This window comes from Lepus europaeus, chromosome 2, assembly GCF_033115175.1.
Source record: "Lepus europaeus isolate LE1 chromosome 2, mLepTim1.pri, whole genome shotgun sequence".
NCBI classification, from domain to species: Eukaryota; Metazoa; Chordata; class Mammalia; order Lagomorpha; family Leporidae; genus Lepus; species Lepus europaeus.
The window spans coordinates 150,414,945-150,431,104 of NC_084828.1; positions in this window are offsets into that span (position 1 = coordinate 150,414,945).

The window sequence follows — 16,160 nt, forward strand, 5'->3', positions numbered from 1 at the left end:
TTGGAATTCTTTCAAATAAATAAAACTAGGATTTATAACCTACATTAAGTTAGTAATTTTTTTTACAAAAATATAAATATTAATTATAATTTTTTGCAACAGGTTTTTCATATTTGATTTTAAAGTCGAATAACTTTCTACAACACATTTATTTATGTGAAAGGCAGAGATACAAGGAGAGAAGGAGGGAAAGAAAGAGATCTTCCATCCAATGACACTACCCAAATGACTGGGGGTTGGGTCAGGCAGGAGCCAGTAGGCAGGAGCCAGGAGCTTCTTCTGGGTCTCCCATACAGGTTCAGGGGCTCAAGTACCACATTTCTCTGCTTTGCCCAGGTGCATTAGTAAAGAGCTGGATTGGAAGTTGAGCAGCTGGGATTCAACTGAGCTGGTACCCACATGAGATGCTGGCACTGAGGTGGAGGCTTGACCTTCTATGCCACAGTGCTTGCCCCAGTCTAATAACTTTTAAAAATCTTGAGAGAGATAAAGAGAGGGAGAGAGAGAGTGAAATGTCTTCCATCTACTAGTTCACTCTTCAAATACCCACAATGGCTGGAGCTGAGCCAATTCAAAACAGGAGCCAGGAGCTTCTTGCGGATCCCCCATGCTCAAGCACATCTTGCACTGCTTTCCTAGGATTAGCCTACAATGCCCCTCTAAATAACATTTTCAACCATCTAATCAACTGCATCTTCTTGTTTTTTATTTTTTTATTTATTTGATAGATAGAGTTAGACAGTGAGAGAGACAGAAAGGTCTTCCTTCCATTGCTTCACCCCCAAATGGCTGCTATGGCTGGTGCTGTGTGGAGCCAGGTGCTTCCTCCCTGTCTCCAGGTCTCCCATGTGGGTGCAGGGGTCCATGCACTTGGGCCATCCTCCACTGCCTTCCTGGGCCACAGAAGACAGCTGGACTGGAAGAGGAGCAACTGGGACTATACCCAGCACCCATACGGGTTGCCAGCACTGCAGGTGGAGGGTTAACCAAGTGAGCCACCAATGGCTTTTCTAGGATTAGCCTACTACGCTACAGTGCCTGGCCCCTCTAACTCCTTAACTACAATTTTTTAAAATTTTCATTTGATTGACTCCTTCCCAACAACTAGCCATCTCTTATAAGCTATTTTCTCCTCCTTTATTGTTTAGTTATGGCCTGTCATTAAAAATGCTTGTCCTTACAGCTGACATTGTGGCACAGCAGGTTAAGATGCTGCCTGTGATGGCAGCAACCCATATGGGCACTGGTTTGATTCCTCGTGGCCCACTTCTGATTCATCTCCTAGCTAATCCACCTGGCAAACAGGAGAGGATGACCCAAGTCCTTGGGACCCTGCACCCATGTGGGAGACCTGGATGAGTCTCCTGGCAGTGGCTTCTGCCTGGCCCAGTTCTGGTTGTAGTGGCCATTTGGCTAATGAACTAGCAGATGGAGGATCTTTCTCTCTCTCTCTCTCTGTTTTCTCTCTGTAACTCTACCTTTGAAATTAATTAATCTGAAAGAGAAATTTTTATCTTAGAAGACTAGGATACTAAGAGTACCTAATATTTTTTAAAGATTTTTTTCATTTGTAAGCTAGAGTTCATTTGTAAGCCAGAGTTCACAGAGGAAGAGAAGAGACAGATCTTTGGTCTACTGGTTCATTCCCCAGATGGCCACAATGGCTGGACCTGAGCCACAATGGCCGGGAGCCAGGAGCTGCTTCTGGGTCTCACACCTGGGTGGCAGGGGCCCAAGGACCTGGCCATTTTTCATTATTTTCCTTGGCACATTAGCAGGGATCTGGATCTGAAATAGAAAAGTCAGGACTGGAACAAGTGCCCATGTAGGATGGGATGCCTGTGTCACAGGGGCTGGCTTTACACAACATGCCACAACACTGGCCCCTATACTTGACTTTTCTAGATGTATTTAAACTGTTTTATGGATTTTTATGCTTTTGTTTCTAAGATATGTTATTGTCTTTTTTGTTAAAGATTTATATATTTATTTGAAAGGCAGAGTTACAGAGAGGCAGAGAGAGTGCTGGTTCACTCCCCAAAAGCCTGCAATGGCTGGAGTTACGCCAATCTGAAGCCAGGAGCCAGGAACATCTTTTGGGTCTCCAACACTAGTGCAGAGAGGCCAAGTACTTGGGCCATCTACTGCTTTTTCAGGTCATAGCAGAGAGCTGGATCAGAAGTAGAGCAGTCAGGACTTAAACTGACCCCCTATGGGATGTCAGCACTGCAGGCGGTGGCTTTACCTGCAGTGCCACAGCACTGGCCTCGGGTGTACTTGTTTCTAAGTGTTCTCATTCTTTTATAAGGTTGAATGCTTAAGCCTCCACACATACTATTCAATGTCTAAGATTGGGCATCTTTCCAGTAGGTTTAACTTCTAAGTTATCTGGGGGAACATCCCATTAGAAGAAGCACAGTACAAAAGGATTTTCTTTATATTTTGGTAACTAATTACATGAGGGAAAGAAATTTTGTGTTTTGTCAAGATAATCTCATGTATTTTCTATCTTTGGGTTTAGAAACTGAATGTTAAGAGTTGATTTTTAATATCTTTTAAGTGTATATTTCTACTAATCAAATATTAAATATACTTAATATGTAATAAATATATTTAAACATAAAAAAAGGTTGAAAACCAATGTATCAGTACTAGTCAAGTGGAAATCGGTGAGCTGGAAGGGACTTTAAAGAAGTGTGGTACAGCCCTTTGATTCTAGAAAAACTAAGACCCCAAGTGGATTACCCAAAGAGAACCAATTCATAAATCTGTATAAGTATTTTGTTAATGTGTATAACCATAAATAATAAATTATACCATTTGAGCCTTTATTGTGTGCTGTGCCCAATGTTAAGAACCACATTCATTCTCCTGTTCAGTTTTGAAAACAACCCTAGTAACAAGAGAGAAAGAAACAGATCTGAAAAAATGGACACATCTGTCACCCTGCACCCCAAAGGCAGTGTTTAAACACAAAGTATCCCCTGATTTCTTCATTGTATGTCTTGTTTTTCGCCCAAGTACCAGGAGACATTGCTATGTTTCCGTCTCTTTTATTTTTGCTCATCAAAATACAGCTTTACACTACTTTCTTCTTTCCCATTTATTTATGAGCTTTATATGTTAGTGCATATTTGGGAGTTAGCAGAGAAAAAACAGAAAATGTGTTGGGAAGGGTGCATGGGAGCAACATCAAAGATCCCAGCAATCAAGATGGTAAGGAAGGAAGCTGTTGAGTGAAGGTTAGATACCTGGAGAGAGGAATGAGGGTTAGGTGAGCCCACAGCAGTTCAACAGCAACAAGCAGCATCTGGAAATGTACCCATGTAGACACTCAATACCACTGGTACAGAAAACACTAAGCTCCCTGGGGTAGCATTTGGTGGAATAATTTTTTTTGCATTTTTAACAATTATTTATTTTCTTTTTTAAACTTTTATTTAGTAAATATAAATTTCCACAGTACAGCTTATGGATTACAATGGCTTTCCCCCCGCCATAACTTCCCTCCTGCCTGCAACCCTGCCAACTCCTGCTCCCTCTCCCATTCCATTCACATCAAGATTCATTTTCAATTATCTTTATATACAGAAATCAATTTAGTATATATTAAGTAAAGATTTCAACAGTGTGCACCCACACAGAACATAAAGTGTAAAATATTGAGTACTAGGTATATCATTAATTCACATTGAACAACACATTAAGGACAGAGATCCTACATGAGGAGTAAGTGCACAGTGACTACTGTTGTTGACTTAACAAATTGACACTCTTGTTTATGGTGTCAGTAATCTCCCTAGGCTCTTGTCATGAGTTGCCAAGGCTATGGAAGCCTTTTGAGTTTGCTGACTTTGATCTTATTTAGACAAGGTCATAGTCAAAGTGGAAGTTCACTCCTCCTTTCAGAGAAAGGTACCTTTTTCTTTGATGGCCCATTCTTTCTACTGGGATCTCACTCACAGAGATCCTTCATTTGGGTCATTTTTTTTTTTCTAGAGTGTCTTGACTTTTCATGCCTAAAATACTTTGATGGGCTCTTCAGCCAGATCCGAATGCCTTAAGGGCTGATTCTGAGGCCAGAGTGCTGTTTAGGACATCTGCCATTCTATGAATCTGCTGTGTATCTCGCTTCCCATGTTGGATCATCCTCTCCCTTTTTTATTCTATCAGTTAGTATTAGCAGACACTAGTCTTGTTTATGTGATCCCTTTGACTCTTAATCCTATCATTATGATCAATTGTGAACATAAATTGATCACTTGGACTAGTGAGATGGCATTGGTACATGCCACCTTGATGGGATTGAATTGGAATCCCCTGGCACGTTTCTAACTCTACCATTTGGGGCAAGTCAGCTTGAGCATGTCCCAAATTGTACATCTCCTCCCTCTCTTATTCTCACTCTTATATTTAACAGAGATCACTTTTCAGTTAAATTTCAACACTTAAGAATAATTGTGTGTTAATTACAGAGTTCAACCAATAGTATTAAGTAGAACAAAAAAATACTAAAAGGGATAAAGTATTAAGTTGTACATCAACAGTCAGGTCAAGGGCCGATCAAGTCATTGTTTTTCACTTCAACAGGTTTCCTTATAGATGCTCGGTTAGTTGTCACCGATCAGGGAGAACATCTGATATTTGTCCCTCTGGGACTGGCTTATTTCACTCAGCATGATGTGTTCCAGATTCCTCCATTTTGTTGCAAATGACTGGATTTCATTGTTTTTTACTGCTGTATAGTATTCTATAGAGTACAACAATTATTTATTTTCACATTACTTAAAATACAGAGCAATGTTCCATCTGCTGATTTACTCCCCAAATACCTGTAAGAGCTGGGGCTAAGGCAGGCCAAATCAAGGAGCCCAGGACCAGTTTGGGGTTATCTCACAGAGGTGGCAGGGACACAGGTACTTGAGCCATCACCTGCTGCTTCCCATTAGCAGGAAGTCTGGTCTCAAACCAAGCACCCTGAAAGGGACATGAGGATCCCAAGCAGTGTCTTAACTGCTGAATCAAACACTTGTCCTCTTGAAGTCTCTCAACAGAACCCCAGACCTAGTGTGCTGTGGGCTCCCCAGTGCTGAAGCCTGAGTCCAAAGCCAACGGGACCAAACTTCCAAGTTTATGCTTGGGAAGCAGGGAGAATGGCTCATTTTTACTATATCAAAACATGGAAGAACTGCCTCTAATCTGTATGTTGTTTCACTATGAGACATGACAAGGATTTTCATACTTAAATCCACACACAAAAAATACTTGATCATTGAAGACACATGAGCATACTTCCAAACGTTTGTGCACAAATTTTGATATAAAAATATTTTAAACCCAGGCATCCAAAGGGTCTTCAGAAACTTCCTGCATAGTTCTTTCATAATACGCAGTTTCATGAAATTTTTGAAGACCTCTTGGATGCATAGATTTATTTTTTTTGCACAAAAATAAACTTTGGATTCTACTGTTCACAAACATTTTGAGGTACTCTCTCATGAGGGAAGAATGAAGGAGATATTTAAAGTAAGCAACGTGGAATTTAAATTCATGGTACATCCTATCTTAACAGTGAGATTGATTGCTTATCATGACAGAAACACTCTACAAGGTACATGTTTTTTTTAATTTGAATTTTATTGCATTTCATTCATTCTGAACCAAACAAGCTGAGGCTAATACATCTCTTTCAAAGTGATATGCTATAAAGCCTTTTTTTTTTTTAAAGTAGGTCTAAGCAAAACCTAGTTGAGAAGTAGATATATATGATTTCGGATATAGCTGCGAAAGCAGCATAGCCACTCAAGCCTTGGTTGTCAAGATAGAGCTTTACACTACTAACCTGGAGTGCTGAGAACTTGGGCAACCCCTCCTGAAACCATTGTGAACCCATGCTTTAGGGAGCTTCTGCTCCAGGCAAGCCAACTCCTGCTAGTCCAAGCCATTGTCTTCACAAAAAGATTACCCAGAGTCCAGAAGAGATATAAAACAGACTTTAGCAAAAATTAAAATGAGGCATGCAGGATACAGTACTGATTTTATCTTTCCACAGGAACATCATCAATTGCATCACAGTAAGAAACAACTCTAGACCTTTGTCACAGTGTCAAAGATGGCTGTTTCTCACTGAACCCCTGATGTCTCTACTGTTTCCCTTCCTCAAGCCATTCTCTTCAAAAGTCAAAAGGCGGAAAGGAAAATAATCAAAGACATTTGCATGTTAAAATGCTGCAGGGTAAATCCTTGGTATACAACAAGCATAAATGATGATAAGAGTGCAAAGTTTTATTTTATTGTCAATGCCACACTGTCTCCCAATGCACTTTCTGGGATCACAAAAAGCTCTCAATGTGGATCATATTTGAGTAAGGTCATGCAGGTGACCTTGCGCCCGTAAAATGACATCTTCTGTGTTGAGGAAGTGGTTGGCTGTGTGGAAAGAGTAAAGACTAGGGAGTCTCATGCCCTGGACTCCACTTTGCCCCTAAGCTGTACAGTGACTTCAGCAGCACCTTACTTCCCTTGGTTCCTAGTGTGAAGCATGGAGGTTACATTCTCTCTAAGCCTGAGCAACTTCATACTGAAACAGTTCACTGATCTAACAAATACAACTAAAAGAAAAACAGGAAGATTAGGTCAAGAACATATTGAGGCAGCACATTTTCAAACACTTCCTTGAAGGAAACTGCCCCTTTGACAACTACCTGGGACAGGTCCTTTGTGGGCGGGGCTAGCAACAGCACAAGGAGCATCTCACCCATCGGTGCTTTCTGGGCCACAAACTGTGCTGGGATCCTTTGGGAACAATTACATAAACTTCAGGGGACCAGAATTTCAACAGTGCAAATGCACTAGAAATTAAGCACCCAACTTAGAATAAATCCAAGAAAAATAGAGATGCTAAAATGCTAAAAATTAAATAAATCAGCAAACTAAAAAGGTAAAGAAAATTAAGTTTTGAAAAAAAATCTCAGAATACAGCGATCAATAAAAAAGCTATGTGTGTGTGTATGTGTAGAGAAGACACAAATAGACAATTGTGCGAATGAAAAAAGGAGATATGATTATTGATAAGGCAAACATTTTGAAGAAATTGAAGAAGTACTTAAAAACATCTACAAAAGAAGAGAAAGAAACTTACTGGAAGAAAACATAAATGGTTTCTAAGGCAAGTTCTAGAAAGGCCCTACTGCTTTTATTGGCAAGCTCCACAAAGCTTTCAAGAAACAGACTTCCTGAAACTTTTGTAAGAGAAGAGCAAAAGAGGAATGTTAGTCAATTTATTTTTATGACCAGTGTAATCTTGATGCATAAATCACAAGACAGGGGAAAAATTAAAGGCCCATTATACTCAATAAAAACATAAAATACTAGGCAAAATGTCTACAGTATATTAAAAAGATAACACACATTCTTAAGTTGACTTTATCTCAGGAATGTAAGGATGCTTTCAAGTTACAAAACAGGGGTGGGTGCTGTGATGCAGAGGGTTGGGTAACACTTGGGTTGCCCGCTTCCTGTATCACAGGGCTGGGGCTGGAGTCTTGCTCTTCTTCTGATCCAGCTTCCTGCTGATGCACATCATGGGAGGCAACAGATGATGGATCAAGTACTTGAGTTCCTGTCACCCACCTGGGCAGCCCTGATGGAGTTCCTGGCTCCTGGATTTGGCCTGACCCATCTCTGGCTGTTGTGGGCACTTGAGGAATGTACCAGCAGATGGAAGGCATCTTCCTCACTCCTTCTGTTGCTCTGCCTTCCAAATTAAAAACTAATTAAAAGTTTAAAAAAACAAATAAAATTCAGAGGGGCTGGCACTATGTCTCAGTGGGGTGGGCCGGTGCCTGCGACAACTGCATCCTATGAGTGCTGGTTCTAGTCCTGGCTGCCCCACTTCCAGTCCAACTCCTAGGTGATATGCTTGGGAAAGAAGTAGAAGATGGCCTGGGGCAGGCAACTGTGGCATAGTGGGCTAAGCCTCTGCCTGTGGCTCCAGCATCACATGAGTGCTGGTTCGAGTCTCAGCTGCTCCTCTTCTGATCCAGCTCTCTGCTAATGGTCTGAGAAAGCAGTGGAAGATGGCCCAAATGCTTGGGCCCCTGCACCCATGTGGGAGACTTAGAAGAAGCTCCTGGCTCCTGGCTTTGGATAGGCCCAGCTCTGGCTGTTGCAGCCATCTGGGGAGTAAATCAGCAGATGGAAGACCTTTCTTTCTGTCTTTCCCTCTCTCATCGGTAACTCTACCTCTCAAATAAAATAAATAAAATAAATAGAAAAAAGAAGTGGAAGATGGCCCAAGCACTTGGGCCCCTGCCAGCTACATGGAAGACCCAGATGAAGCTCCTGGCTCCTGGCTTTGGCCTGGCCCAGCCCAGTCTGTCTGTCTCTCTAACTTTCAAACAAATAAATAAATCTTCAAAACAAAAATCTCATAGAACAAATGAAAAACACCTCATCAATTCAACTCAGGTAGCCTACTTACTCCTAGGTTCTAATGAATTGAAAACAGAACAAGAACAAATGTTTGCAAGTGATGTGACTATTTACAACTATAGACAAATCATTAGAGTATTCAGAGTGCCTTCATATAACACCAAGAAAACTCAACCATCTTTTTAGAAGACTCAAGTTAAAATATTGTTAACACATCAAATACCAATAAACATCAAAATATGTAAAAAAATCAATAGTAGAATCTATAAAACTGTACTGCAATGTGAAAAGACTAAAGGAATGGCATAGAGAGCACAGATCTATGTACTGACATTATGGTAGGGAAGTTGGGGGAAAATGGTTATTTACATATAGACAGGTGAAATTGGATCTATAAACAAAAGTCAACAAGATGGCTTGAGTTCCTAAATGTTAAATTCAGGACTTTAAACTATTTTTTTTTTTGACAGGCAGACTGGACAGTGAGAGAGAGACAGAGAGAAAGGTCTTCCTTTTGCCATTGGCTTACCCTCCAATGGCCGCCGCGGCTGGCGTGCTGCGGCTGGTGCATAGCACTGATCAGAAGCCAGGAGCCAGGTGCTTCTTCTGGTCTCCCTTGCGGGTGCAGGACTCAAGGACTTGGGCCATCCTCCACTGCCTTCCCGGGCCATAGCAGAGAGCTGGCCTGGAAGAAGGGCAACCGGGAGAGAATCTGGTGCCCCGACCAGGACTAGAACCCGGTGTGCCGGTGCCGCAAGGTGGAGGATTAGCCTATTAAGCCAAGGCGCCAGCCTAAATTCAGGACTTTAAAACATCAAGTCAAAGCATGGGTGGGTATATTTTTGATCTTAAAAGGGGTACACAGAAAGTGCTTTAAAAATCGATACGAGACTGGCGGTGTGGCACACTAGGTTGAGCCTCTGCCTGCAGTGCCGGCATCCCATATGGGCGCCAGTTCTAGTCCCGGCTACTCCTCTTTCTGATCCAGCTCTCTGCTACAGCCTGGAAAAGCAGTGGAAGATGGCCCAAGGGCTTGGGCCCCTGCACCTGGCTGGAAGACCCCGAAAAAAAACTCCTGGCTTCAGATGAACTCTGAAACTGTTGCAGCCATCTAGGGAGTGAACCATTGGATAGAACACTTCTCTTTTCTCTTTCACTCTCTGGGTCTACCTCTTTCTGTATCTCTGTCTTTCAAATAAATTAAATAAATCTTTTAAAAAATCAATACATTTATATATATATATAACATATATATATATATATATATATAAATTTGAAATGAATTCAGTTACATTAAAGAAAATAGAAACCAGGCTATATATTGGAAAAAATGTTTATAATACTGACAAAGGATTGATATAAAAGTGTTAAAATGTTCCTAGAATTTCTAGGAATAAAAACTGAAAAATAAATAGAGGAGGTAGAGGAAGATGGTAGCTGAGTGAGATACTGGTGATCATGTCACAGAAACATCAATGTGATCAACATTCACACATCAGTTCACCTCCACAAGAGTTAAAGAAGCCAGCAGAGATCACAGTGTTTTGTTTTAATATAGTAATAGAAGACATATTGAAGAAGGCAGGAAGGAAATAATTGCATGTATGACCCCTTTCTCAGCTCACTTCTTGCTTGGGAGAGGGAAAAGGAATTAAGTTTGGTCCTTAGAATTGAAACTCAGTACCAGATTGACCACACCAAAAACTGGTGCTGGACAGGGCCCCATGCCAATGCTCCCAAGTCAGTACCTTTGGATCTTCCTTAGTCAGGTGGTGGACCACCTCCACCACACCCTCCCCAACCTCTAGCAGAGAGCAAGACCCAAGCCACTGGGGAATAGAATGGTAAAGAGCCTTCTTATGACTCTGCCTTGAAGCTCAGAGCCAGGCCCACCAAGGTAAGACCAGGCATCTTATAAAGCCCAAAGGACACTGTCCATAAGCCAACATTGGTGGACATGCCCTGATGTTTTGACTTATATTACTGCCAGCCTTGCACAGGCCTGGTGCATACCTCAAAGACTTCAGAGGGCCTGGTGACTAAGAGATCCAAGTGTGACCTAGTTTATTGTTAGCCTGGGCAGCCAGTGAATGGCCTTTATCACTGCTCCCTAACCTTGGGCAGACAGCAAAAAAAAAAAAAAAAAAAAAAAAGCCACAAGACTGTGACTTGGGACTCAATGCAGGGATGGTAAAACCCGAGACTGGCCAGATCCTAGTGGCCTGAGCCTCTCAATTTGCCCCAGTGTCAAGTGGAGTCCCATGGTCCCACTTAACTGGACTTAGTCTCACGTATGGTCTCAAATTGTGACTCTGACTCAGCAGAAGATAGCCCATAGCAGCATGGGCTTTGATCTCCCCCCACTCCCCGGTGCTTTGTATCAGTTGGCTGTGAGCTCCAGATGTATCCTAGCATTGTGACATTGGTTTCCAAAGGACTAGGTGTCTAAGACTACCCCAACCCCACAAAGAGGCTTGCAGGGACAGACTACTTCTTTTTAGGCACTTCCCAAGTTCATTTTCAACAGCAGACCAACTGAATTTTGGGACAAATGTGGTCTTGGGGAAATTTCTAGGACTGAAAGTGACAAGACACCAACAGCAGACTTAAGGCAAATCTCAACTTAGAGCAGCATCAAGTGTTGAAATTATAGCAGTGTCCACAGTTTCAGAGAAAAGAAGTCAACTACTTAGAATTTCTGGAAGGACAATCACCCAAAAAATCAGAGAGCTACCTACAAAAATCCAGATAAAGACAACTAGGCAAAAACACATAATCCTTCAATGCACATATGATATAATACACTAACAATCACCAAGAACCTTCAGGAAACCAAAAGCTTTCCTAACAAAGCAAATATGCTGATACGACCAACTGGATAGTAACCAACATTTGTAAATTTGGGAATGAAGAATTCAAGGGAACTGTTTTGAGAAGACTCAACAATTTTCAATAGAACACAGAGAAATGATCTGGTTCTTTAACAGAGACTGTTGCTGTGGATTCCTGGGAGGAGGAGCGTGGTGGGGGCAAGAGGCACGGAGTCACCACACAGACCCCGGGAGTTGGGTGAAAGCAGGCCTGAGGCAAGCAGCCTACAGTCTTGTTTATTTCAGTTGCTACAGGAGCTTATATACCAAGGCAGCCAATCCAGTCAAGGGACGGTCTATGCCCTAACCAATCACACCCTGTTGCCAGGCAGTTTCTGAAGCCATCCAATCACAGCCTGTTACCAGGCAGACTCCACTGTCATGTGGTTTCTGAAACCATCCAATCACAGCCTGTTGCCAGGCAGTTTCTGTTGCCAGCAGCCATCTTGGCATGGCCTTCTCATTCCACCACATTAGACAGAGATAAAAGTAATTAAAATCAAACCAAATCCTTGAATTGAAAAACATACTGAGCAGAATTAAAAGCATGATGGGGTTAGTGTTATAGAGCAGCAGGTTAAGTTGTCACTTGCAAGGCTGACATCCCATACTGGAGACCTTTTGAAGTCTCTGCTGTTCCACTTCTGATCCAGCTTCATGCTAATGCATGAAGGAAGTCAGTGGAAGATGGCCCAAGTACTTGGGCCCCTGCCATCCTCATGGGAGACCAGAATGGAGTTCCTGGCTCCTGCCTTTGGCCTGGCCCAGACCTGGACATTGCAGCCATCTGGGCAATGAACCAGCAGATTGAAGATCTCTCTCTCTCTTTCTTCCTCTGCCATTCTGCCTTTCAAATAAATATTAAAAAAGTAAATAAAATCGTGATGAGGTGGGCATTTGGCACAGAGTTAAGATGCCACTTGAGAAGCCTACCTCTCATATTAGATTGCCTGAGTTTGAGTTCCTTCACTGTTTATTTCCAGGGTCCTGCTAATGCACACTTTGGGAGGCAGTAGGTGATGTTTCAAATGCTCAGGTCCCTGCCATCCACATGGTGATGATCTAGACTGAGTTCCTGACTTCAGTCTGGCCCAGTCCCAGCTGTTGTGGTCATTTGGGGAATGAATCAGCAGAAGGAAGTTCTTACTGACATCTATGTCTCCCAGCATATCAAAAAAATAAAAAATAAAAACAAAGATATTTAGATGTGATAGAAGGCATTAACAGCAGAATACATAAAATGGAAGAATTAATGAGTATGAAGGCAAGATATTTGAAAACACATACAAAGAATAAATGAGTCAAGAGGAATAAAGAAAGCATATAGGAAGGATGGAACAGTATAAAGAGTAAATATCTCCAATTCAAGAGGGACTTGAGAATTCCAAAGTATATTCAAAGAGATAATAACAAAAAATTTCTGAACTTAAAGAAAGATACAACTCTCCAGGTACAGAAAGGTCAGAGTGCACTCATAATTTTCAGTTCGACCAAGTCTACCCCAAGATACATCATAATCAAGCTCCCTAGGCTAAAGATAGAGAAGATTCTCAAAGCTGCAAGGGCAAAGAAATAACCCATAAAGTGGTTCCAATTTGCTTGACTGCAGATTTTGCAATAGAAACCTTACAGGTCAGGAGGGAACAGGATAAAAATTTTTTTAAAGATCTATTTATTTTGTTTTAAAGTCAAAGTTACAGAGAGAAAAGGAGAGAGAGGGAGAGAGAGTGAAGAGGAGAGGGGGAGAGGGTGGGAGAAGGAGAGCAAGAGAGAGGGTGGGAGAGAGAGAGGGAGAGAGAGATCTTCCACCCACTGGTTCTCTCCCCAAATAGCTGCAATGATCAGGGCAGGGCCAAACTAAAGTCAGGAGCTGCATCTGGGTCTCCCACATGGGCATAAGGGCCCAAGCACTAGGGTCATCCTCCGCTGCTTTCCCAGGAACATTAGCAGGGAGCTGGATTGTAAGTGGAGCAGCCAGGACTTGAACCAGTGCCCCTATGAGATACTGGCATCACAGGCAGTGTCTTAACCCACTACACTTACACTGCTGACCTCAGGATGAGACTTTCACAGTAAGGAAGGAAAAAAAAAATTCCAGCCAATACCATATCCAGGAAAGCTATCCTTGAGTTAAGAAGGAGAATCAAAGACATTCCTAGATAGTGGCAGGCATTGTTTCACGGCAGTTTAAGTTCTCACTTGGGATGCCTGCATCCTATATCAGAGACTGGGAGAGAGCCCTGCCTCTGCTTCTAATCCAGTCTCCTGTTCACGTACCTTGGAGGCAACAGATGATGGCCCAGGTACTTGTGTTCCTACCACTCATGTGGGAGACTCTGGCGGAGTTTCTGACTCCTGGCTATGGCCTGACGCAGTCCGGGCTATTTTGGGCATTTGGGGATTGAACCAGCAGATGGAAGACGTCTCCATCTCCATGTGTGTGTCACTCTTCCCTTAAAATAAGTAATTTTAAAAAAGACATTCCCAAATAAACAAAAGCTGAGAATTTTATCACCTCTAGACTTCTCATATAAGAAATGATAAAGGGAGTTCTTCAAATAGAAAGGAAGAGATGATATCACATAAGAAGAAAATGTTAGAAAGTAGAAAACCCACTGGCAAGACTAACTGCACAAATTCACAATGCTGTACATGGTAAACATAGTCCATAAAAGATTTGCATATCCAATATGAAGACCAAAAACAGTTAAGCACAATAACAACACTAATATATTAAGAGATGGTAAGTATAGAAAGGTGTACAATGGAACATCAAAAATTCAAAATGTGGAAAGGAATGGAACGCAGTTGTAGAGTTCTTTATTTTATTTTTAAAAAATTATTTATTTATTTATTTATTTATTTTTATTTAGTAAATATAAATTTCCAAAGTACAGTTTATGGGTTACAATGGCTTCCCCCACCCCCGATAATTTCCCTCCCACTCGCATACCCCCATCTCCTGCTCCCTCTCCCATTCCATTCACATCAAGATTCATTTTCAATTATCTTTATATACAGGAGATCGATTTAGTATATATTAAGTAAGGATTTCATCAGTTTGCACCCACACAGAAACACAAAGTGTAAAATACTGTTTCAGTACTAGTTATAGCATTACTTCACATTGAACAATACATTAAGGACAGATCCCACATGAGAAGTAAGTACACAGTGACTCCTGTTGTTGACTTAACAATTTGACACTCTTGTTTATGGCATCAGTAATCTCCCTAGGCTCTAGTCATGAGTTGCCAAGGCTATGGAAGCCTTTTGAGTTTGCTGACTTCGATCATATTCCAACAGGGTCATAGTCAAAGTGGAAGTTTCTCATAGAGTTCTTTATTAACATATCTTTTTTCTTTTCCTATTTTTATAATCCATGTTAAGTTGCTATCATTTCAAGAATTTATTAAAATCAAAAGACTTTAAGATTTTATTTATTGAAAGGCAGAATGAGAGATGAGAGAGAGAGAGAGAGACAGAGAGAGAGAGAGAGGAGACACTGAGAAAAACAGATCTTCCTTCCACTGGTTTACTCCCCAAATGGCTGCGATGGCTGGGGCTGGGCCAGGCTGAAGCCAGAAGCTTTATTTGTATCTCCCACATGGTTCAGGGGCCCAAGGACCTTGGCTGTCCTCTGCTGCCTTCTCTGGTACGTTAGCAGAGAACTGGATTGGAAGTGGAGCAGCTGGGACTCAAACCAGTACCCATATGGGATGTTGGTGTTGCAGGTGGCAGCTTTACCCACTATGCCACAATGCTGGCCTCAAGTTATTTTTGCAAGTCTTGTGGTAATCACAAAGCAAAAATCTATAAAAGACTTACCCCAAATAAGCAAGAAATCAAAACACACGACTAGAGAAAATCACTTAGCCACAATGAATTATAGGAGAGAAAGAAAAACTCGAACACAAGTGTCAAAATGACATAAGACCTTACCTGTAAATAATTATTTTAAATTTAAATGGACTAACTTTTCCCATTGAAAGACACAGAGTGAATGGACTAAACTGAAAATTACTCAACTATGTGCTGCCTACAAGAAACTCACTTCACCTCTAAGAATATGGACTAAAAATGGAGAATGGAAGTTATCCCCTACAAACGGAACCCAAAGGGAAGCAGAGGTAGGTATATTTCTATCAGATAAAAAGGATTTTAAATGAAAAATCAGTAAACAGGGATGAGGAAGATCATTATTTAAAGATAAATGATTCAATTCAGAAGGTAAATAAAAATTATAAATACTATGCACCCAATATTGGAGAAACAAAATGTATAAAGTAATTGAGTATATCTAAAAGAAGACATAGACTCAACTATAGTAATAGTTGGGGATATTAAAACTTCACTCTCAGCAATGAACATATCATCTAGACATAAAACAGCAAAGAAACAGCAGAGTTAACCTGCATTCTACATTCCAGTCAACAGTTATAGAATATACATTCTTGTCAACAGCGCATGAAACACTCCCCCAGACAGATTATGTGGTAGGTCACAAAATAATCCTCAACAAGTTCTCAAAAAAAAAAAAAATCATGTTGAGCTACTTTTCTCACTACAAGATATCAAAATAAAAATCAATAACAAGAAAAACTTTGGAAGATATATAAATACGTGGATATTGAACAACCTATTCCTGAAAAACCAAAGAATAAGGGAAAAAATTAAGAAGGAAATGTAAAAGTTTCATGAAATAAATGAAAATGGAAGCACAACATACCCAAACCAAGGGAATACAGCAAAAGCAGTACAAAGGGAAGTTCATAGCAACCAATGCCTGCTTCACAAGAGCAGAAATACCTCAAACATCTTCTCACTATGCGTCAAGGAACTAGAAAAACAAGAAAC